This window comes from Giraffa tippelskirchi, chromosome 5 (genome assembly GCF_054371585.1).
Source record: "Giraffa tippelskirchi isolate mGirTip1 chromosome 5, T2T-mGirTip1v1.2.pri, whole genome shotgun sequence".
NCBI lineage: Eukaryota > Metazoa > Chordata > Mammalia > Artiodactyla > Giraffidae > Giraffa > Giraffa tippelskirchi.
In genome coordinates, this window is record NC_137279.1 from 78,245,002 (window position 1) to 78,267,191 (window position 22,190).

The window sequence follows — 22,190 nt, forward strand, 5'->3', positions numbered from 1 at the left end:
TGGCTGAAAGTCACATCGGGCTGGGAAGTGCTAGTTGGGAAGTCAGTTTTCACGGGCAATGGCCGCTGGGTGCACGTGTATGCCTAGGGCTCCCACACTGCCCAGAACATCAGGGTTCCCTCCACACAGCTCTCCCCTCACGTTAGCTCTGCAGTAAAGAGCTCACGAAACTAGGCCTTTCTTGGCTCGGGAAGTGAGGACCTGTTTGCAGGCCTCTTGTACTGGCGTCTGCAGAGCCCTACACTTGCCTTGCGAGAAAGGCCTAAAAACAAAGTCTGTGGGTCTGCCTTTCCTCCCTCCAAGGAAGACCGCCTGCTTGGCCGCCTTCACGCTGAAAGGCACATCGGGCTGGGAAGTGCTAGTTGCGAAGTCAGTTTTCAGGGGCCATGGCCGCTGGCTGCACGTTTACAGCTAGGCCTCCCACACTGCCCGGGAACATCAAGGCTCCCTCCACACAGCCCTGCCGTCACGTTAGCTCTGCAGGATAGAGCTCACGTAACTAGGCCTTTCTTGGCTCGGGAAGTCAGGACCTGTTTGCAGGCCTCTTATTCTTGCGTCTGCAGAGTACCATACTTACTGTGCTCGGGAGGCCTGAAAACCCACTCTCTGGGGCTGCCTTTCCTCCCTCCAAGGAAGTCGGCCTGCCCGGCCGACTTCTGTCTGAAACTCACTTCGGGCTGTGAAGTGCTAGTTGGGAAGTCAGTTTTCAAGGGCAATGGCCGCTGGGTGCACGTGTATGCCTAGGGCTCCAACACTGCCCAGGGACATCAAGGTTTCTTCCACACAATTCTTCCTTCACGTTTGGTCTGCAGGAGAGAGCTCGCGAGACTAGGCCTTTCTTCACTCGGAAAGTGAGGCCCTGCTTGCAGGCCTCTTGTACTGGCATCTGCAGAGCCCCACTTTTGCTGTGCGAGGGAGGCCTAAAAATCCACTCTCTGTGGCTGCTTTCCTCCCACCAAGGAAGACAGCCTGCCCGGCCACGTTCGGGCTGAAAGTCACATTGGGTTGGGAAGTGCTAGCTGGGAAGTCAGTTTTCAGGGGCCATGGCCGCTGGCTGCACGTTTACAGCTAGGGCTCCCACACTGCCCGGGAACATCAAGACTCCCTGCACTCATCTCTTCCACCACGTTTGCTCTATAGCAGAGAGCTCCAGATAGTACGCCTTTCGTGACTCGCGAAGTGAGGCCCTGCTTGCAGGCCTCTTATTCTTGCGTCTGCAGAGCACCATACTTGCTGTGCGCGAGAGGCCTGAAAACCAACTCTCTGGGGCTGCATTTCCTCCCTCCAAGGAAGTGAGCCTGCGCGGCAGACTTCTGGCGGAAACTCACTTCGGGCTGTGAAGTGCTAGTTGGGAAGTCAGTGTTCAAGGGCAATGGCCGCTGGCTGCACGTTTACAGCTAGGGCTCCCACACTGCCCAGAACATCAGGGTTCGCTCCACGCAGCTCACCCCTCACGTTAGCTCCGCAGGAGAGAGCTCGCGAAACTAGGCCTTTCTTGGCTCGGGAAGTGAGGACCTGTTTGCCGGCCTCTTGTACTGGCGTCTGCAGAGCCCCACACTTGCTGTGTGAACGAGGCTTAAAAACACAATCTCTGGGGCTGCCTTTTCTCCGTCCAAGGAAGACCGCCTGCTCGGCCGCCTTCAAGCTGAAAGTCACATTGTGCTGGGAAGAGCTACCTGGGAAGTGAGTTTGCAGGGGCCATGGCCGCTGGGTGCACGTGTATCGCTAGGGCTTCCACACTGCCCAGAACATCAAGGTTCCCTCCACGCAGCTCTCCCCTCAGGTTAGCTCTGCAGTAAAGAGCTCACGAAACTAGGCCTTTCTTGGCTCGGGAAGTGAGGACCTGTTTGCAGGCCTCTTATTCTTGCGTCTGCAGAGCACCATACTTTCTGTGCTCGGGAGGCCTGAAAACACACTCTCTGGGGCTGCCTTTCCTCCCTCCAAGGAAGTCAGCCTGCCCGGCCGACTTCTGGCTGAAACTCACTTCGGGCTGTGAAGTGCTAGTTGGGAAGTCAGTTTTCAGGGCCAATAGCTGCTGGGTGCACGTGTATGCCTAGGGCTCCCACACTGCCCACAACATCAAGGCTCCCTCCACACAGCTCTTCCGTCACGTTACCTCTGCAGGAGAGAGATCGCGAAACTAGGCCTTTCTTGACTCGGGAAGTGAGGCCCTGCTCGCAGCACTATGGGTCGGCCTCTCAAGAGCCCCACGTTGCCTGCGCGCTGAAGGCATGAAAACACTCTCTCTGGGGCTGCCATTCCTCCCTCCAAGGAACACAGCATGCCCGGCCTCCTTCTGGCTGAAAGTCACATCGGGCTGGGAAGTGCTAGTTGGGAAGTCAGTTTTCACGGGCAATGGCCGCTGGGTGCACGTGTATGCCTAGGGCTCCCACACTGCCCAGAACATCAGGGTTCCCTCCACACAGCTCTCCCCTCACGTTAGCTCTGCAGTAAAGAGCTCACGAAACTAGGCCTTTCTTGGCTCGGGAAGTGAGGACCTGTTTGCAGGCCTCTTGTACTGGCGTCTGCAGAGCCCTACACTTGCCTTGCGAGAAAGGCCTAAAAACAAAGTCTGTGGGTCTGCCTTTCCTCCCTCCAAGGAAGACCGCCTGCTTGGCCGCCTTCACGCTGAAAGGCACATCGGGCTGGGAAGTGCTAGTTGCGAAGTCAGTTTTCAGGGGCCATGGCCGCTGGCTGCACGTTTACAGCTAGGCCTCCCACACTGCCCGGGAACATCAAGGCTCCCTCCACACAGCCCTGCCGTCACGTTAGCTCTGCAGGATAGAGCTCACGTAACTAGGCCTTTCTTGGCTCGGGAAGTCAGGACCTGTTTGCAGGCCTCTTGTACTGGCGTCTGCAGAGCCCAACACTTGCTGTGCGAGAGAGGCCTAAAAACCCAGTCTCTGGGGCTGCCTTTCCTCCCTCCAAGGAAGACAGCCTGCTCGGCCGCTTTAAAGCTGACAGTCACATTGGGCTGGGAAGTGCTACCTGGGAAGTCAGTTTGCAGGGGCAATCGCCGCTGGCTGCACGTTTACAGCTAGGCTTCCCACACTGCCCGGGAACATCAAGGCTCCCTCCACACAGCTCTTCCGTCACGTTACCTCTGCAGGAGAGAGATCGCGAAACTAGGCCTTTCTTGACTCGGGAAGTGAGGCCCTGCTCGCAGCACTATGGGTCGGGCCTCTCAAGAGCCCCACGTTGCCTGCGCGCTGAAGGCATGAAAACACTCTCTCTGGGGCTGCCATTCCTCCCTCCAAGGAACACAGCATGCCCGGCCTCCTTCTGGCTGAAAGTCACATCGGGCTGGGAAGTGCTAGTTGGGAAGTCATTTTTCACGGGCAATGGCCGCTGGGTGCACGTGTATGCCTAGGGCTCCCACACTGCCCAGAACATCAAGGTTCCCTCCACACAGCTCTTCCGTCACGTTAGCTCCGCAGGAAAGAGCTCGCGAAACCAGGCCTTTCTTGGCTCGGGAAGTGAGGACCTGTTTGCCGGCCTCTTGTACTGGCGTCTGCAGAGCCCCACACTTGCTGTGTGAGCGAGGCCTAATAACACAATCTCTGGGGCTGCCTTTTCTCCGTCCAAGGAAGACAGCCTGCTCGGCCGCCTTCAAGCTGACAGTCACATTGTGCTGGGAAGTGCTACCTGGGAAGTCAGTTTGCAGGGGCAATCGCCGCTGGCTGCACGTTTACAGCTAGGCTTCCCACACTGCCCGGGAACATCAAGGCTCCCTCCACACAGCTCTTCCGGCACGTTAGCTCTGCAGGAGAGAGCTCGCGAGACTAGGCCTTTCCAGGCTCGGGAAGTGAGGACCTGTGTGCAGGCCTCTTGTACTGACGTCTGCAGAGCCCCACACTTGCTGTGCGAGGGAGGCATAAAAACACAGACACTGGGGTTGCCTTTCCTCCCTCCAAGGAAGACAGCCTGCTTTGCCGCCTTCAAGCTGAAAGTCACATTGTGCTGGGAAGTGCTACCTAGGAATTCAGTTTGCAGGGGCCATGCCGCTGGGTGCACATGTATGCCTAAGGCTCCCACACTGCCCAGAACATCAAGGTTCCCTCCACACAGCTCTCCGCTCACGTTAGCTCTGCAGTAAAGAGCTCACGAAACTAGGCCTTCCTTGGCTCGGGAAGTGAGGACCTGTTTGCCGGCCTCTTGTACTGGCGTCTGCAGAGCCCCACACTTGCTGTGTGAGCGAGGCCTAAAAACACAATCTCTGGGGCTGCCTTTTCTCCGTCCAAGGAAGACCGCCTGCTCGGCCGCCTTCAAGCTGAAAGTCACATTGTGCTGGGAAGTGCTACCTGGGAAGTGTTTGCAGGGGCCATGGCCGCTGGGTGCACGTGTATGCCTAGGGCTCCCACACTGCCCAGAACATCAAGGTTCCATCCATACAGCTCTTTCGGCACTTTACCTCTGCAGGAGAGAGATCGCGAAACTAGGCCTTTCTTGACTCGAGAAGTGAGGCCCTGCTCGCAGCCCTATGGTCGGGCCTCTCAAGATCCCCACGCTGCCTGCGCGCGGGAGGCATGAAAACGCTCTCTCTGGGGCTGCCTTTCCTCCCTCCAAGGAAGAGAGCCTACCCAGCCGGCTTCTGGCTGAAAGTCACATCGGGCTTGGAAGTGCTCTTTGGGAAGACTCTTTTCAGGGGCAATGGCCGCTGGGGCGTCTGCAGTGCCCCACACTTGCTGTGCGAGAGAGGCCTAAAAACCCAGTCTTTGGGGCTGCCTTTCCTCCCTCCAAGGAAGACCGCCTGCTTTGCCGCCTTCAAGCTGAAAGTCACATTGTGCTGGCAAGTGCTACCTGGGAAGTCAGTTTGCAGGGGCCATGGCCGCTGGGTGCACGTGTTTGCCTAGGGCTCCCACACTGCCCAGAACATCAAGGTTCCCTCCACACAGCTCTTCCCTCAAGTTAGCTCTGCAGTAAAGAGCTCACGAAACTAGGCCTTTCTTGGCTCGGGAAGTGAGGACCTGTTTGCAGGCCTCTTATTCTTGCGTCTGCAGAGTACCATACTTACTGTGCTCGGGAGGCCTGAAAACCCACTCTCTGGGGCTGCCTTTCCTCCCTCCAAGGAAGTCGGCCTGCCCGGCCGACTTCTGTCTGAAACTCACTTCGGGCTGTGAAGTGCTAGTTGGGAAGTCAGTTTTCAAGGGCAATGGCCGCTGGGTGCACGTGTATGCCTAGGGCTCCAACACTGCCCAGGGACATCAAGGTTTCTTCCACACAATTCTTCCTTCACGTTTGGTCTGCAGGAGAGAGCTCGCGAGACTAGGCCTTTCTTCACTCGGAAAGTGAGGCCCTGCTTGCAGGCCTCTTGTACTGGCATCTGCAGAGCCCCACTTTTGCTGTGCGAGGGAGGCCTAAAAATCCACTCTCTGTGGCTGCTTTCCTCCCACCAAGGAAGACAGCCTGCCCGGCCACGTTCGGGCTGAAAGTCACATTGGGTTGGGAAGTGCTAGCTGGGAAGTCAGTTTTCAGGGGCCATGGCCGCTGGCTGCACGTTTACAGCTAGGGCTCCCACACTGCCCGGGAACATCAAGACTCCCTGCACTCATCTCTTCCACCACGTTTGCTCTATAGCAGAGAGCTCCAGATAGTACGCCTTTCGTGACTCGCGAAGTGAGGCCCTGCTTGCAGGCCTCTTATTCTTGCGTCTGCAGAGCACCATACTTGCAGTGCGCGAGAGGCCTGAAAACCAACTCTCTGGGGCTGCATTTCCTCCCTCCAAGGAAGTGAGCCTGCGCGGCAGACTTCTGGCGGAAACTCACTTCGGGCTGTGAAGTGCTAGTTGGGAAGTCAGTGTTCAAGGGCAATGGCCGCTGGCTGCACGTTTACAGCTAGGGCTCCCACACTGCCCAGAACATCAGGGTTCGCTCCACGCAGCTCACCCCTCACGTTAGCTCCGCAGGAGAGAGCTCGCGAAACTAGGCCTTTCTTGGCTCGGGAAGTGAGGACCTGTTTGCCGGCCTCTTGTACTGGCGTCTGCAGAGCCCCACACTTGCTGTGTGAACGAGGCTTAAAAACACAATCTCTGGGGCTGCCTTTTCTCCGTCCAAGGAAGACCGCCTGCTCGGCCGCCTTCAAGCTGAAAGTCACATTGTGCTGGGAAGAGCTACCTGGGAAGTGAGTTTGCAGGGGCCATGGCCGCTGGGTGCACGTGTATCGCTAGGGCTTCCACACTGCCCAGAACATCAAGGTTCCCTCCACGCAGCTCTCCCCTCAGGTTAGCTCTGCAGTAAAGAGCTCACGAAACTAGGCCTTTCTTGGCTCGGGAAGTGAGGACCTGTTTGCAGGCCTCTTATTCTTGCGTCTGCAGAGCACCATACTTTCTGTGCTCGGGAGGCCTGAAAACACACTCTCTGGGGCTGCCTTTCCTCCCTCCAAGGAAGTCAGCCTGCCCGGCCGACTTCTGGCTGAAACTCACTTCGGGCTGTGAAGTGCTAGTTGGGAAGTCAGTTTTCAGGGCCAATAGCTGCTGGGTGCACGTGTATGCCTAGGGCTCCCACACTGCCCACAACATCAAGGCTCCCTCCACACAGCTCTTCCGTCACGTTACCTCTGCAGGAGAGAGATCGCGAAACTAGGCCTTTCTTGACTCGGGAAGTGAGGCCCTGCTCGCAGCACTATGGGTCGGCCTCTCAAGAGCCCCACGTTGCCTGCGCGCTGAAGGCATGAAAACACTCTCTCTGGGGCTGCCATTCCTCCCTCCAAGGAACACAGCATGCCCGGCCTCCTTCTGGCTGAAAGTCACATCGGGCTGGGAAGTGCTAGTTGGGAAGTCAGTTTTCACGGGCAATGGCCGCTGGGTGCACGTGTATGCCTAGGGCTCCCACACTGCCCAGAACATCAGGGTTCCCTCCACACAGCTCTCCCCTCACGTTAGCTCTGCAGTAAAGAGCTCACGAAACTAGGCCTTTCTTGGCTCGGGAAGTGAGGACCTGTTTGCAGGCCTCTTGTACTGGCGTCTGCAGAGCCCTACACTTGCCTTGCGAGAAAGGCCTAAAAACAAAGTCTGTGGGTCTGCCTTTCCTCCCTCCAAGGAAGACCGCCTGCTTGGCCGCCTTCACGCTGAAAGGCACATCGGGCTGGGAAGTGCTAGTTGCGAAGTCAGTTTTCAGGGGCCATGGCCGCTGGCTGCACGTTTACAGCTAGGCCTCCCACACTGCCCGGGAACATCAAGGCTCCCTCCACACAGCCCTGCCGTCACGTTAGCTCTGCAGGATAGAGCTCACGTAACTAGGCCTTTCTTGGCTCGGGAAGTCAGGACCTGTTTGCAGGCCTCTTGTACTGGCGTCTGCAGAGCCCAACACTTGCTGTGCGAGAGAGGCCTAAAAACCCAGTCTCTGGGGCTGCCTTTCCTCCCTCCAAGGAAGACAGCCTGCTCGGCCGCTTTAAAGCTGACAGTCACATTGGGCTGGGAAGTGCTACCTGGGAAGTCAGTTTGCAGGGGCAATCGCCGCTGGCTGCACGTTTACAGCTAGGCTTCCCACACTGCCCGGGAACATCAAGGCTCCCTCCACACAGCTCTTCCGTCACGTTACCTCTGCAGGAGAGAGATCGCGAAACTAGGCCTTTCTTGACTGGGGAAGTGAGGCCCTGCTCGCAGCACTATGGGTCGGGCCTCTCAAGAGCCCCACGTTGCCTGCGCGCTGAAGGCATGAAAACACTCTCTCTGGGGCTGCCATTCCTCCCTCCAAGGAACACAGCATGCCCGGCCTCCTTCTGGCTGAAAGTCACATCGGGCTGGGAAGTGCTAGTTGGGAAGTCATTTTTCACGGGCAATGGCCGCTGGGTGCACGTGTATGCCTAGGGCTCCCACACTGCCCAGAACATCAAGGTTCCCTCCACACAGCTCTTCCGTCACGTTAGCTCCGCAGGAAAGAGCTCGCGAAACCAGGCCTTTCTTGGCTCGGGAAGTGAGGACCTGTTTGCCGGCCTCTTGTACTGGCGTCTGCAGAGCCCCACACTTGCTGTGTGAGCGAGGCCTAATAACACAATCTCTGGGGCTGCCTTTTCTCCGTCCAAGGAAGACAGCCTGCTCGGCCGCCTTCAAGCTGACAGTCACATTGTGCTGGGAAGTGCTACCTGGGAAGTCAGTTTGCAGGGGCAATCGCCGCTGGCTGCACGTTTACAGCTAGGCTTCCCACACTGCCCGGGAACATCAAGGCTCCCTCCACACAGCTCTTCCGGCACGTTAGCTCTGCAGGAGAGAGCTCGCGAGACTAGGCCTTTCCAGGCTCGGGAAGTGAGGACCTGTGTGCAGGCCTCTTGTACTGACGTCTGCAGAGCCCCACACTTGCTGTGCGAGGGAGGCATAAAAACACAGACACTGGGGTTGCCTTTCCTCCCTCCAAGGAAGACAGCCTGCTTTGCCGCCTTCAAGCTGAAAGTCACATTGTGCTGGGAAGTGCTACCTAGGAATTCAGTTTGCAGGGGCCATGCCGCTGGGTGCACATGTATGCCTAAGGCTCCCACACTGCCCAGAACATCAAGGTTCCCTCCACACAGCTCTCCGCTCACGTTAGCTCTGCAGTAAAGAGCTCACGAAACTAGGCCTTCCTTGGCTCGGGAAGTGAGGACCTGTTTGCCGGCCTCTTGTACTGGCGTCTGCAGAGCCCCACACTTGCTGTGTGAGCGAGGCCTAAAAACACAATCTCTGGGGCTGCCTTTTCTCCGTCCAAGGAAGACCGCCTGCTCGGCCGCCTTCAAGCTGAAAGTCACATTGTGCTGGGAAGTGCTACCTGGGAAGTGTTTGCAGGGGCCATGGCCGCTGGGTGCACGTGTATGCCTAGGGCTCCCACACTGCCCAGAACATCAAGGTTCCATCCATACAGCTCTTTCGGCACTTTACCTCTGCAGGAGAGAGATCGCGAAACTAGGCCTTTCTTGACTCGAGAAGTGAGGCCCTGCTCGCAGCCCTATGGTCGGGCCTCTCAAGATCCCCACGCTGCCTGCGCGCGGGAGGCATGAAAACGCTCTCTCTGGGGCTGCCTTTCCTCCCTCCAAGGAAGAGAGCCTACCCAGCCGGCTTCTGGCTGAAAGTCACATCGGGCTTGGAAGTGCTCTTTGGGAAGACTCTTTTCAGGGGCAATGGCCGCTGGGGCGTCTGCAGTGCCCCACACTTGCTGTGCGAGAGAGGCCTAAAAACCCAGTCTTTGGGGCTGCCTTTCCTCCCTCCAAGGAAGACCGCCTGCTTTGCCGCCTTCAAGCTGAAAGTCACATTGTGCTGGCAAGTGCTACCTGGGAAGTCAGTTTGCAGGGGCCATGGCCGCTGGGTGCACGTGTTTGCCTAGGGCTCCCACACTGCCCAGAACATCAAGGTTCCCTCCACACAGCTCTTCCCTCAAGTTAGCTCTGCAGTAAAGAGCTCACGAAACTAGGCCTTTCTTGGCTCGGGAAGTGAGGACCTGTTTGCAGGCCTCTTATTCTTGCGTCTGCAGAGTACCATACTTACTGTGCTCGGGAGGCCTGAAAACCCACTCTCTGGGGCTGCCTTTCCTCCCTCCAAGGAAGTCGGCCTGCCCGGCCGACTTCTGTCTGAAACTCACTTCGGGCTGTGAAGTGCTAGTTGGGAAGTCAGTTTTCAAGGGCAATGGCCGCTGGGTGCACGTGTATGCCTAGGGCTCCAACACTGCCCAGGGACATCAAGGTTTCTTCCACACAATTCTTCCTTCACGTTTGGTCTGCAGGAGAGAGCTCGCGAGACTAGGCCTTTCTTCACTCGGAAAGTGAGGCCCTGCTTGCAGGCCTCTTGTACTGGCATCTGCAGAGCCCCACTTTTGCTGTGCGAGGGAGGCCTAAAAATCCACTCTCTGTGGCTGCTTTCCTCCCACCAAGGAAGACAGCCTGCCCGGCCACGTTCGGGCTGAAAGTCACATTGGGTTGGGAAGTGCTAGCTGGGAAGTCAGTTTTCAGGGGCCATGGCCGCTGGCTGCACGTTTACAGCTAGGGCTCCCACACTGCCCGGGAACATCAAGACTCCCTGCACTCATCTCTTCCACCACGTTTGCTCTATAGCAGAGAGCTCCAGATAGTACGCCTTTCGTGACTCGCGAAGTGAGGCCCTGCTTGCAGGCCTCTTATTCTTGCGTCTGCAGAGCACCATACTTGCAGTGCGCGAGAGGCCTGAAAACCAACTCTCTGGGGCTGCATTTCCTCCCTCCAAGGAAGTGAGCCTGCGCGGCAGACTTCTGGCGGAAACTCACTTCGGGCTGTGAAGTGCTAGTTGGGAAGTCAGTGTTCAAGGGCAATGGCCGCTGGCTGCACGTTTACAGCTAGGGCTCCCACACTGCCCAGAACATCAGGGTTCGCTCCACGCAGCTCACCCCTCACGTTAGCTCCGCAGGAGAGAGCTCGCGAAACTAGGCCTTTCTTGGCTCGGGAAGTGAGGACCTGTTTGCCGGCCTCTTGTACTGGCGTCTGCAGAGCCCCACACTTGCTGTGTGAACGAGGCTTAAAAACACAATCTCTGGGGCTGCCTTTTCTCCGTCCAAGGAAGACCGCCTGCTCGGCCGCCTTCAAGCTGAAAGTCACATTGTGCTGGGAAGAGCTACCTGGGAAGTGAGTTTGCAGGGGCCATGGCCGCTGGGTGCACGTGTATCGCTAGGGCTTCCACACTGCCCAGAACATCAAGGTTCCCTCCACGCAGCTCTCCCCTCAGGTTAGCTCTGCAGTAAAGAGCTCACGAAACTAGGCCTTTCTTGGCTCGGGAAGTGAGGACCTGTTTGCAGGCCTCTTATTCTTGCGTCTGCAGAGCACCATACTTTCTGTGCTCGGGAGGCCTGAAAACACACTCTCTGGGGCTGCCTTTCCTCCCTCCAAGGAAGTCAGCCTGCCCGGCCGACTTCTGGCTGAAACTCACTTCGGGCTGTGAAGTGCTAGTTGGGAAGTCAGTTTTCAGGGCCAATAGCTGCTGGGTGCACGTGTATGCCTAGGGCTCCCACACTGCCCACAACATCAAGGCTCCCTCCACACAGCTCTTCCGTCACGTTACCTCTGCAGGAGAGAGATCGCGAAACTAGGCCTTTCTTGACTCGGGAAGTGAGGCCCTGCTCGCAGCACTATGGGTCGGCCTCTCAAGAGCCCCACGTTGCCTGCGCGCTGAAGGCATGAAAACACTCTCTCTGGGGCTGCCATTCCTCCCTCCAAGGAACACAGCATGCCCGGCCTCCTTCTGGCTGAAAGTCACATCGGGCTGGGAAGTGCTAGTTGGGAAGTCAGTTTTCACGGGCAATGGCCGCTGGGTGCACGTGTATGCCTAGGGCTCCCACACTGCCCAGAACATCAGGGTTCCCTCCACACAGCTCTCCCCTCACGTTAGCTCTGCAGTAAAGAGCTCACGAAACTAGGCCTTTCTTGGCTCGGGAAGTGAGGACCTGTTTGCAGGCCTCTTGTACTGGCGTCTGCAGAGCCCTACACTTGCCTTGCGAGAAAGGCCTAAAAACAAAGTCTGTGGGTCTGCCTTTCCTCCCTCCAAGGAAGACCGCCTGCTTGGCCGCCTTCACGCTGAAAGGCACATCGGGCTGGGAAGTGCTAGTTGCGAAGTCAGTTTTCAGGGGCCATGGCCGCTGGCTGCACGTTTACAGCTAGGCCTCCCACACTGCCCGGGAACATCAAGGCTCCCTCCACACAGCCCTGCCGTCACGTTAGCTCTGCAGGATAGAGCTCACGTAACTAGGCCTTTCTTGGCTCGGGAAGTCAGGACCTGTTTGCAGGCCTCTTGTACTGGCGTCTGCAGAGCCCAACACTTGCTGTGCGAGAGAGGCCTAAAAACCCAGTCTCTGGGGCTGCCTTTCCTCCCTCCAAGGAAGACAGCCTGCTCGGCCGCTTTAAAGCTGACAGTCACATTGGGCTGGGAAGTGCTACCTGGGAAGTCAGTTTGCAGGGGCAATCGCCGCTGGCTGCACGTTTACAGCTAGGCTTCCCACACTGCCCGGGAACATCAAGGCTCCCTCCACACAGCTCTTCCGTCACGTTACCTCTGCAGGAGAGAGATCGCGAAACTAGGCCTTTCTTGACTGGGGAAGTGAGGCCCTGCTCGCAGCACTATGGGTCGGGCCTCTCAAGAGCCCCACGTTGCCTGCGCGCTGAAGGCATGAAAACACTCTCTCTGGGGCTGCCATTCTTCCCTCCAAGGAACACAGCATGCCTGGCCTCCTTCTGGCTGAAAGTCACATCGGGCTGGGAAGTGCTGGTTGGGAAGTCAGTTTTCACGGGCAATGGCCGCTGGGTGCACGTGTTTGCCTAGGGCTCCCACACTGCCCAGAACATCAAGGTTCCCTCCACACAGCTCTTCCCTCAAGTTAGCTCTGCAGTAAAGAGCTCACGAAACTAGGCCTTTCTTGGCTCGGGAAGTGAGGACCTGTTTGCAGGCCTCTTATTCTTGCGTCTGCAGAGCACCATACTTTCTGTGCTCGGGAGGCCTGAAAACACACTCTCTGGGGCTGCCTTTCCTCCCTCCAAGGAAGTCAGCCTGCCCGGCCGAATTCTGGCTGAAACTCACTTCGGGCTGTGAAGTGCTAGTTGGGAAGTCAGTTTTCAGGGCCAATAGCTGCTGGGTGCACGTGTATGCCTAGGGCTCCCACACTGCCCAGAACACCAAGGTTCCCTCCACACAGCTCTTCCGTCACGTTAGCTCCGCAGGAAAGAGCTCGCGAAACTAGGCCTTTCTTGGCTCGGGAAGTGAGGACCTGTTTGCCGGCCTCTTGTACTGGCGTCTGCAGAGCCCCACACTTGCTGTGTGAGCGAGGCCTAATAACACAATCTCTGGGGCTGCCTTTTCTCCGTCCAAGGAAGACAGCCTGCTCGGCCGCCTTCAAGCTGACAGTCACATTGTGCTGGGAAGTGCTACCTGGGAAGTCAGTTTGCAGGGGCCATGGCCGCTGGGTGCACGTGTTTGCCTAGGGCTCCCACACTGCCCAGAACATCAAGGTTCCCTCCACACAGCTCTTCCCTCAAGTTAGCTCTGCAGTAAAGAGCTCACGAAACTAGGCCTTTCTTGGCTCGGGAAGTGAGGACCTGTTTGCAGGCCTCTTATTCTTGCGTCTGCAGAGCACCATACTTTCTGTGCTCGGGAGGCCTGAAAACACACTCTCTGGGGCTGCCTTTCCTCCCTCCAAGGAAGTCAGCCTGCCCGGCCGACTTCTGGCTGAAACTCACTTCGGGCTGTGAAGTGCTAGTTGGGAAGTCAGTTTTCAGGGCCAATAGCTGCTGGGTGCACGTGTATGCCTAGGGCTCCCACACTGCCCAGAACACCAAGGTTCCCTCCACACAGCTCTTCCGTCACGTTAGCTCCGCAGGAAAGAGCTCGCGAAACTAGGCCTTTCTTGGCTCGGGAAGTGAGGACCTGTTTGCCGGCCTCTTGTACTGGCGTCTGCAGAGCCCCACACTTGCTGTGTGAGCGAGGCCTAATAACACAATCTCTGGGGCTGCCTTTTCTCCGTCCAAGGAAGACAGCCTGCTCGGCCGCCTTCAAGCTGACAGTCACATTGTGCTGGGAAGTGCTACCTGGGAAGTCAGTTTGCAGGGGCCATGGCCGCTGGGTGCACGTGTTTGCCTAGGGCTCCCACACTGCCCAGAACATCAAGGTTCCCTCCACACAGCTCTTCCCTCAAGTTAGCTCTGCAGTAAAGAGCTCACGAAACTAGGCCTTTCTTGGCTCGGGAAGTGAGGACCTGTTTGCAGGCCTCTTATTCTTGCGTCTGCAGAGCACCATACTTTCTGTGCTCGGGAGGCCTGAAAACACACTCTCTGGGGCTGCCTTTCCTCCCTCCAAGGAAGTCGGCCTGCCCGGCCGACTTCTGGCTGAAACTCACTTCGGGCTGTGAAGTGCTAGTTGGGAAGTCAGTTTTCAGGGCCAATAGCTGCTGGGTGCACGTGTATGCCTAGGGCTCCAACACTGCCCAGGGACATCAAGGTTTCTTCCACACAATTCTTCCTTCACGTTTGGTCTGCAGGAGAGAACTCGCGAGACTAGGCCTTTCTTCACTCGGAAAGTGAGGCCCTGCTTTCAGCCCTCTTCTACTGGCATCTGCAGAGCCCCACACTTGCTGTGCGAGGAAGCCCTGAAAACCAACTCTCTGGAGCTGTCTTTGCTCCTTCCAAGGAAGACAGCCTGCACGGCCGCCTTCGGGCTGAAAGTCACATTAGGCTGGGAAGTGCTAGCTGGGAAGTCAGTTTCCAGGGCCCATGGCACTGGCTGCACGTTTCCGGCTAGGGCCCCACACTGCCCGGGAACGTCAAGGCTCCCTCAAAACAGCTCTTCCGGCACGTTTGCTCAGCAGGAGAGAGCTCGCGAAACTAGGCCTTTCTTGACTCGGGAAGTGAGGCCCTGCTCGCAGCACTATGGGTCGGCCTCTCAAGAGCCCCACGTTGCCTGCGCGCTGAAGGCATGAAAACACTCTCTCTGGGGCTGCCATTCCTCCCTCCAAGGAACACAGCATGCCCGGCCTCCTTCTGGCTGAAAGTCACATCGGGCTGGGAAGTGCTAGTTGGGAAGTCAGTTTTCACGGGCAATGGCCGCTGGGTGCACGTGTATGCCTAGGGCTCCCACACTGCCCAGAACATCAGGGTTCCCTCCACACAGCTCTCCCCTCACGTTAGCTCTGCAGTAAAGAGCTCACGAAACTAGGCCTTTCTTGGCTCGGGAAGTGAGGACCTGTTTGCAGGCCTCTTGTACTGGCGTCTGCAGAGCCCTACACTTGCCTTGCGAGAAAGGCCTAAAAACAAAGTCTGTGGGTCTGCCTTTCCTCCCTCCAAGGAAGACCGCCTGCTTGGCCGCCTTCACGCTGAAAGGCACATCGGGCTGGGAAGTGCTAGTTGCGAAGTCAGTTTTCAGGGGCCATGGCCGCTGGCTGCACGTTTACAGCTAGGCCTCCCACACTGCCCGGGAACATCAAGGCTCCCTCCACACAGCCCTGCCGTCACGTTAGCTCTGCAGGATAGAGCTCACGTAACTAGGCCTTTCTTGGCTCGGGAAGTCAGGACCTGTTTGCAGGCCTCTTGTACTGGCGTCTGCAGAGCCCAACACTTGCTGTGCGAGAGAGGCCTAAAAACCCAGTCTCTGGGGCTGCCTTTCCTCCCTCCAAGGAAGACAGCCTGCTCGGCCGCTTTAAAGCTGACAGTCACATTGGGCTGGGAAGTGCTACCTGGGAAGTCAGTTTGCAGGGGCAATCGCCGCTGGCTGCACGTTTACAGCTAGGCTTCCCACACTGCCCGGGAACATCAAGGCTCCCTCCACACAGCTCTTCCGTCACGTTACCTCTGCAGGAGAGAGATCGCGAAACTAGGCCTTTCTTGACTCGGGAAGTGAGGCCCTGCTCGCAGCACTATGGGTCGGGCCTCTCAAGAGCCCCACGTTGCCTGCGCGCTGAAGGCATGAAAACACTCTCTCTGGGGCTGCCATTCCTCCCTCCAAGGAACACAGCATGCCCGGCCTCCTTCTGGCTGAAAGTCACATCGGGCTGGGAAGTGCTAGTTGGGAAGTCATTTTTCACGGGCAATGGCCGCTGGGTGCACGTGTATGCCTAGGGCTCCCACACTGCCCAGAACATCAAGGTTCCCTCCACACAGCTCTTCCGTCACGTTAGCTCCGCAGGAAAGAGCTCGCGAAACCAGGCCTTTCTTGGCTCGGGAAGTGAGGACCTGTTTGCCGGCCTCTTGTACTGGCGTCTGCAGAGCCCCACACTTGCTGTGTGAGCGAGGCCTAATAACACAATCTCTGGGGCTGCCTTTTCTCCGTCCAAGGAAGACAGCCTGCTCGGCCGCCTTCAAGCTGACAGTCACATTGTGCTGGGAAGTGCTACCTGGGAAGTCAGTTTGCAGGGGCAATCGCCGCTGGCTGCACATTTACAGCTAGGCTTCCCACACTGCCCGGGAACATCAAGGCTCCCTCCACACAGCTCTTCCGGCACGTTAGCTCTGCAGGAGAGAGCTCGCGAGACTAGGCCTTTCCAGGCTCGGGAAGTGAGGACCTGTGTGCAGGCCTCTTGTACTGACGTCTGCAGAGCCCCACACTTGCTGTGCGAGGGAGGCATAAAAACACAGACACTGGGGTTGCCTTTCCTCCCTCCAAGGAAGACAGCCTGCTCGGCCGCTTTCAAGCTGACAGTCACATTGGTCTGAGAAGTGCTAGTTGGGAAGTCAGTTTTCAGGGCCAAGAGCTGCTGGGTTCACGTGTATGCCTAGGGCTCCCACACTGCCCAGAACATCAAGGTTCCCTCCACACAGCTCTTCCGTCATGTTACCTCTGCAGGAGAGAGATCGCGAAACTAGGCCTTTCTTGGCTGGGGAAGTGAGGACCTGTTGGCAGTTCTCTTGTACTGGCGTCTGCAGAGCCCCACACTTGCTGTGAGAGGGAGGCCTAAAAACACCGTTTGTGGGTCTGCCTTTCCTCCCTCCAAGGAAGACCGCCTGCTTTGCCGCCTTCAAGCTGAAAGTCACATTGTGCTGGGAAGTGCTACCTAGGAATTCAGTTTGCAGGGGCCATGCCGCTGGGTGCACATGTATGCCTAAGGCTCCCACACTGCCCAGAACATCAAGGTTCCCTCCACACAGCTCTCCGCTCACGTTAGCTCTGCAGTAAAGAGCTCACGAAACTAGGCCTTCCTTGGCTCGGGAAGTGAGGACCTGTTTGCCGGCCTCTTGTACTGGCGTCTGCAGAGCCCCACACTTGCTGTGTGAACGAGGCTTAAAAACACAATCTCTGGGGCTGCCTTTTCTCCGTCCAAGGAAGACCGCCTGCTCGGCCGCCTTCAAGCTGAAAGTCACATTGTGCTGGGAAGAGCTACCTGGGAAGTGAGTTTGCAGGGGCCATGGCCGCTGGGTGCACGTGTATCGCTAGGGCTTCCACACTGCCCAGAACATCAAGGTTCCCTCCACGCAGCTCTCCCCTCAGGTTAGCTCTGCAGTAAAGAGCTCACGAAACTAGGCCTTTCTTGGCTCGGGAAGTGAGGACCTGTTTGCAGGCCTCTTATTCTTGCGTCTGCAGAGCACCATACTTTCTGTGCTCGGGAGGCCTGAAAACACACTCTCTGGGGCTGCCTTTCCTCCCTCCAAGGAAGTCAGCCTGCCCGGCCGACTTCTGGCTGAAACTCACTTCGGGCTGTGAAGTGCTAGTTGGGAAGTCAGTTTTCAGGGCCAATAGCTGCTGGGTGCACGTGTATGCCTAGGGCTCCCACACTGCCCACAACATCAAGGCTCCCTCCACACAGCTCTTCCGTCACGTTACCTCTGCAGGAGAGAGATCGCGAAACTAGGCCTTTCTTGACTCGGGAAGTGAGGCCCTGCTCGCAGCACTATGGGTCGGCCTCTCAAGAGCCCCACGTTGCCTGCGCGCTGAAGGCATGAAAACACTCTCTCTGGGGCTGCCATTCCTCCCTCCAAGGAACACAGCATGCCCGGCCTCCTTCTGGCTGAAAGTCACATCGGGCTGGGAAGTGCTAGTTGGGAAGTCAGTTTTCACGGGCAATGGCCGCTGGGTGCACGTGTATGCCTAGGGCTCCCACACTGCCCAGAACATCAGGGTTCCCTCCACACAGCTCTCCCCTCACGTTAGCTCTGCAGTAAAGAGCTCACGAAACTAGGCCTTTCTTGGCTCGGGAAGTGAGGACCTGTTTGCAGGCCTCTTGTACTGGCGTCTGCAGAGCCCTACACTTGCCTTGCGAGAAAGGCCTAAAAACAAAGTCTGTGGGTCTGCCTTTCCTCCCTCCAAGGAAGACCGCCTGCTTGGCCGCCTTCACGCTGAAAGGCACATCGGGCTGGGAAGTGCTAGTTGCGAAGTCAGTTTTCAGGGGCCATGGCCGCTGGCTGCACGTTTACAGCTAGGCCTCCCACACTGCCCGGGAACATCAAGGCTCCCTCCACACAGCCCTGCCGTCACGTTAGCTCTGCAGGATAGAGCTCACGTAACTAGGCCTTTCTTGGCTCGGGAAGTCAGGACCTGTTTGCAGGCCTCTTGTACTGGCGTCTGCAGAGCCCAACACTTGCTGTGCGAGAGAGGCCTAAAAACCCAGTCTCTGGGGCTGCCTTTCCTCCCTCCAAGGAAGACAGCCTGCTCGGCCGCTTTAAAGCTGACAGTCACATTGGGCTGGGAAGTGCTACCTGGGAAGTCAGTTTGCAGGGGCAATCGCCGCTGGCTGCACGTTTACAGCTAGGCTTCCCACACTGCCCGGGAACATCAAGGCTCCCTCCACACAGCTCTTCCGTCACGTTACCTCTGCAGGAGAGAGATCGCGAAACTAGGCCTTTCTTGACTGGGGAAGTGAGGCCCTGCTCGCAGCACTATGGGTCGGGCCTCTCAAGAGCCCCACGTTGCCTGCGCGCTGAAGGCATGAAAACACTCTCTCTGGGGCTGCCATTCTTCCCTCCAAGGAACACAGCATGCCTGGCCTCCTTCTGGCTGAAAGTCACATCGGGCTGGGAAGTGCTGGTTGGGAAGTCAGTTTTCACGGGCAATGGCCGCTGGGTGCACGTGTTTGCCTAGGGCTCCCACACTGCCCAGAACATCAAGGTTCCCTCCACACAGCTCTTCCCTCAAGTTAGCTCTGCAGTAAAGAGCTCACGAAACTAGGCCTTTCTTGGCTCGGGAAGTGAGGACCTGTTTGCAGGCCTCTTATTCTTGCGTCTGCAGAGCACCATACTTTCTGTGCTCGGGAGGCCTGAAAACACACTCTCTGGGGCTGCCTTTCCTCCCTCCAAGGAAGTCAGCCTGCCCGGCCGAATTCTGGCTGAAACTCACTTCGGGCTGTGAAGTGCTAGTTGGGAAGTCAGTTTTCAGGGCCAATAGCTGCTGGGTGCACGTGTATGCCTAGGGCTCCCACACTGCCCAGAACACCAAGGTTCCCTCCACACAGCTCTTCCGTCACGTTAGCTCCGCAGGAAAGAGCTCGCGAAACTAGGCCTTTCTTGGCTCGGGAAGTGAGGACCTGTTTGCCGGCCTCTTGTACTGGCGTCTGCAGAGCCCCACACTTGCTGTGTGAGCGAGGCCTAATAACACAATCTCTGGGGCTGCCTTTTCTCCGTCCAAGGAAGACAGCCTGCTCGGCCGCCTTCAAGCTGACAGTCACATTGTGCTGGGAAGTGCTACCTGGGAAGTCAGTTTGCAGGGGCCATGGCCGCTGGGTGCACGTGTTTGCCTAGGGCTCCCACACTGCCCAGAACATCAAGGTTCCCTCCACACAGCTCTTCCCTCAAGTTAGCTCTGCAGTAAAGAGCTCACGAAACTAGGCCTTTCTTGGCTCGGGAAGTGAGGACCTGTTTGCAGGCCTCTTATTCTTGCGTCTGCAGAGCACCATACTTTCTGTGCTCGGGAGGCCTGAAAACACACTCTCTGGGGCTGCCTTTCCTCCCTCCAAGGAAGTCAGCCTGCCCGGCCGACTTCTGGCTGAAACTCACTTCGGGCTGTGAAGTGCTAGTTGGGAAGTCAGTTTTCAGGGCCAATAGCTGCTGGGTGCACGTGTATGCCTAGGGCTCCCACACTGCCCAGAACACCAAGGTTCCCTCCACACAGCTCTTCCGTCACGTTAGCTCCGCAGGAAAGAGCTCGCGAAACTAGGCCTTTCTTGGCTCGGGAAGTGAGGACCTGTTTGCCGGCCTCTTGTACTGGCGTCTGCAGAGCCCCACACTTGCTGTGTGAGCGAGGCCTAATAACACAATCTCTGGGGCTGCCTTTTCTCCGTCCAAGGAAGACAGCCTGCTCGGCCGCCTTCAAGCTGACAGTCACATTGTGCTGGGAAGTGCTACCTGGGAAGTCAGTTTGCAGGGGCCATGGCCGCTGGGTGCACGTGTTTGCCTAGGGCTCCCACACTGCCCAGAACATCAAGGTTCCCTCCACACAGCTCTTCCCTCAAGTTAGCTCTGCAGTAAAGAGCTCACGAAACTAGGCCTTTCTTGGCTCGGGAAGTGAGGACCTGTTTGCAGGCCTCTTATTCTTGCGTCTGCAGAGCACCATACTTTCTGTGCTCGGGAGGCCTGAAAACACACTCTCTGGGGCTGCCTTTCCTCCCTCCAAGGAAGTCGGCCTGCCCGGCCGACTTCTGGCTGAAACTCACTTCGGGCTGTGAAGTGCTAGTTGGGAAGTCAGTTTTCAGGGCCAATAGCTGCTGGGTGCACGTGTATGCCTAGGGCTCCAACACTGCCCAGGGACATCAAGGTTTCTTCCACACAATTCTTCCTTCACGTTTGGTCTGCAGGAGAGAACTCGCGAGACTAGGCCTTTCTTCACTCGGAAAGTGAGGCCCTGCTTTCAGCCCTCTTCTACTGGCATCTGCAGAGCCCCACACTTGCTGTGCGAGGAAGCCCTGAAAACCAACTCTCTGGAGCTGTCTTTGCTCCTTCCAAGGAAGACAGCCTGCACGGCCGCCTTCGGGCTGAAAGTCACATTAGGCTGGGAAGTGCTAGCTGGGAAGTCAGTTTCCAGGGCCCATGGCACTGGCTGCACGTTTCCGGCTAGGGCCCCACACTGCCCGGGAACGTCAAGGCTCCCTCAAAACAGCTCTTCCGGCACGTTTGCTCAGCAGGAGAGAGCTCGCGAAACTAGGCCTTTCTTGACTCGGGAAGTGAGGCCCTGCTCGCAGCACTATGGGTCGGCCTCTCAAGAGCCCCACGTTGCCTGCGCGCTGAAGGCATGAAAACACTCTCTCTGGGGCTGCCATTCCTCCCTCCAAGGAACACAGCATGCCCGGCCTCCTTCTGGCTGAAAGTCACATCGGGCTGGGAAGTGCTAGTTGGGAAGTCAGTTTTCACGGGCAATGGCCGCTGGGTGCACGTGTATGCCTAGGGCTCCCACACTGCCCAGAACATCAGGGTTCCCTCCACACAGCTCTCCCCTCACGTTAGCTCTGCAGTAAAGAGCTCACGAAACTAGGCCTTTCTTGGCTCGGGAAGTGAGGACCTGTTTGCAGGCCTCTTGTACTGGCGTCTGCAGAGCCCTACACTTGCCTTGCGAGAAAGGCCTAAAAACAAAGTCTGTGGGTCTGCCTTTCCTCCCTCCAAGGAAGACCGCCTGCTTGGCCGCCTTCACGCTGAAAGGCACATCGGGCTGGGAAGTGCTAGTTGCGAAGTCAGTTTTCAGGGGCCATGGCCGCTGGCTGCACGTTTACAGCTAGGCCTCCCACACTGCCCGGGAACATCAAGGCTCCCTCCACACAGCCCTGCCGTCACGTTAGCTCTGCAGGATAGAGCTCACGTAACTAGGCCTTTCTTGGCTCGGGAAGTCAGGACCTGTTTGCAGGCCTCTTGTACTGGCGTCTGCAGAGCCCAACACTTGCTGTGCGAGAGAGGCCTAAAAACCCAGTCTCTGGGGCTGCCTTTCCTCCCTCCAAGGAAGACAGCCTGCTCGGCCGCTTTAAAGCTGACAGTCACATTGGGCTGGGAAGTGCTACCTGGGAAGTCAGTTTGCAGGGGCAATCGCCGCTGGCTGCACGTTTACAGCTAGGCTTCCCACACTGCCCGGGAACATCAAGGCTCCCTCCACACAGCTCTTCCGTCACGTTACCTCTGCAGGAGAGAGATCGCGAAACTAGGCCTTTCTTGACTGGGGAAGTGAGGCCCTGCTCGCAGCACTATGGGTCGGGCCTCTCAAGAGCCCCACGTTGCCTGCGCGCTGAAGGCATGAAAACACTCTCTCTGGGGCTGCCATTCTTCCCTCCAAGGAACACAGCATGCCTGGCCTCCTTCTGGCTGAAAGTCACATCGGGCTGGGAAGTGCTGGTTGGGAAGTCAGTTTTCACGGGCAATGGCCGCTGGGTGCACGTGTTTGCCTAGGGCTCCCACACTGCCCAGAACATCAAGGTTCCCTCCACACAGCTCTTCCCTCAAGTTAGCTCTGCAGTAAAGAGCTCACGAAACTAGGCCTTTCTTGGCTCGGGAAGTGAGGACCTGTTTGCAGGCCTCTTATTCTTGCGTCTGCAGAGCACCATACTTTCTGTGCTCGGGAGGCCTGAAAACACACTCTCTGGGGCTGCCTTTCCTCCCTCCAAGGAAGTCAGCCTGCCCGGCCGAATTCTGGCTGAAACTCACTTCGGGCTGTGAAGTGCTAGTTGGGAAGTCAGTTTTCAGGGCCAATAGCTGCTGGGTGCACGTGTATGCCTAGGGCTCCCACACTGCCCAGAACACCAAGGTTCCCTCCACACAGCTCTTCCGTCACGTTAGCTCCGCAGGAAAGAGCTCGCGAAACTAGGCCTTTCTTGGCTCGG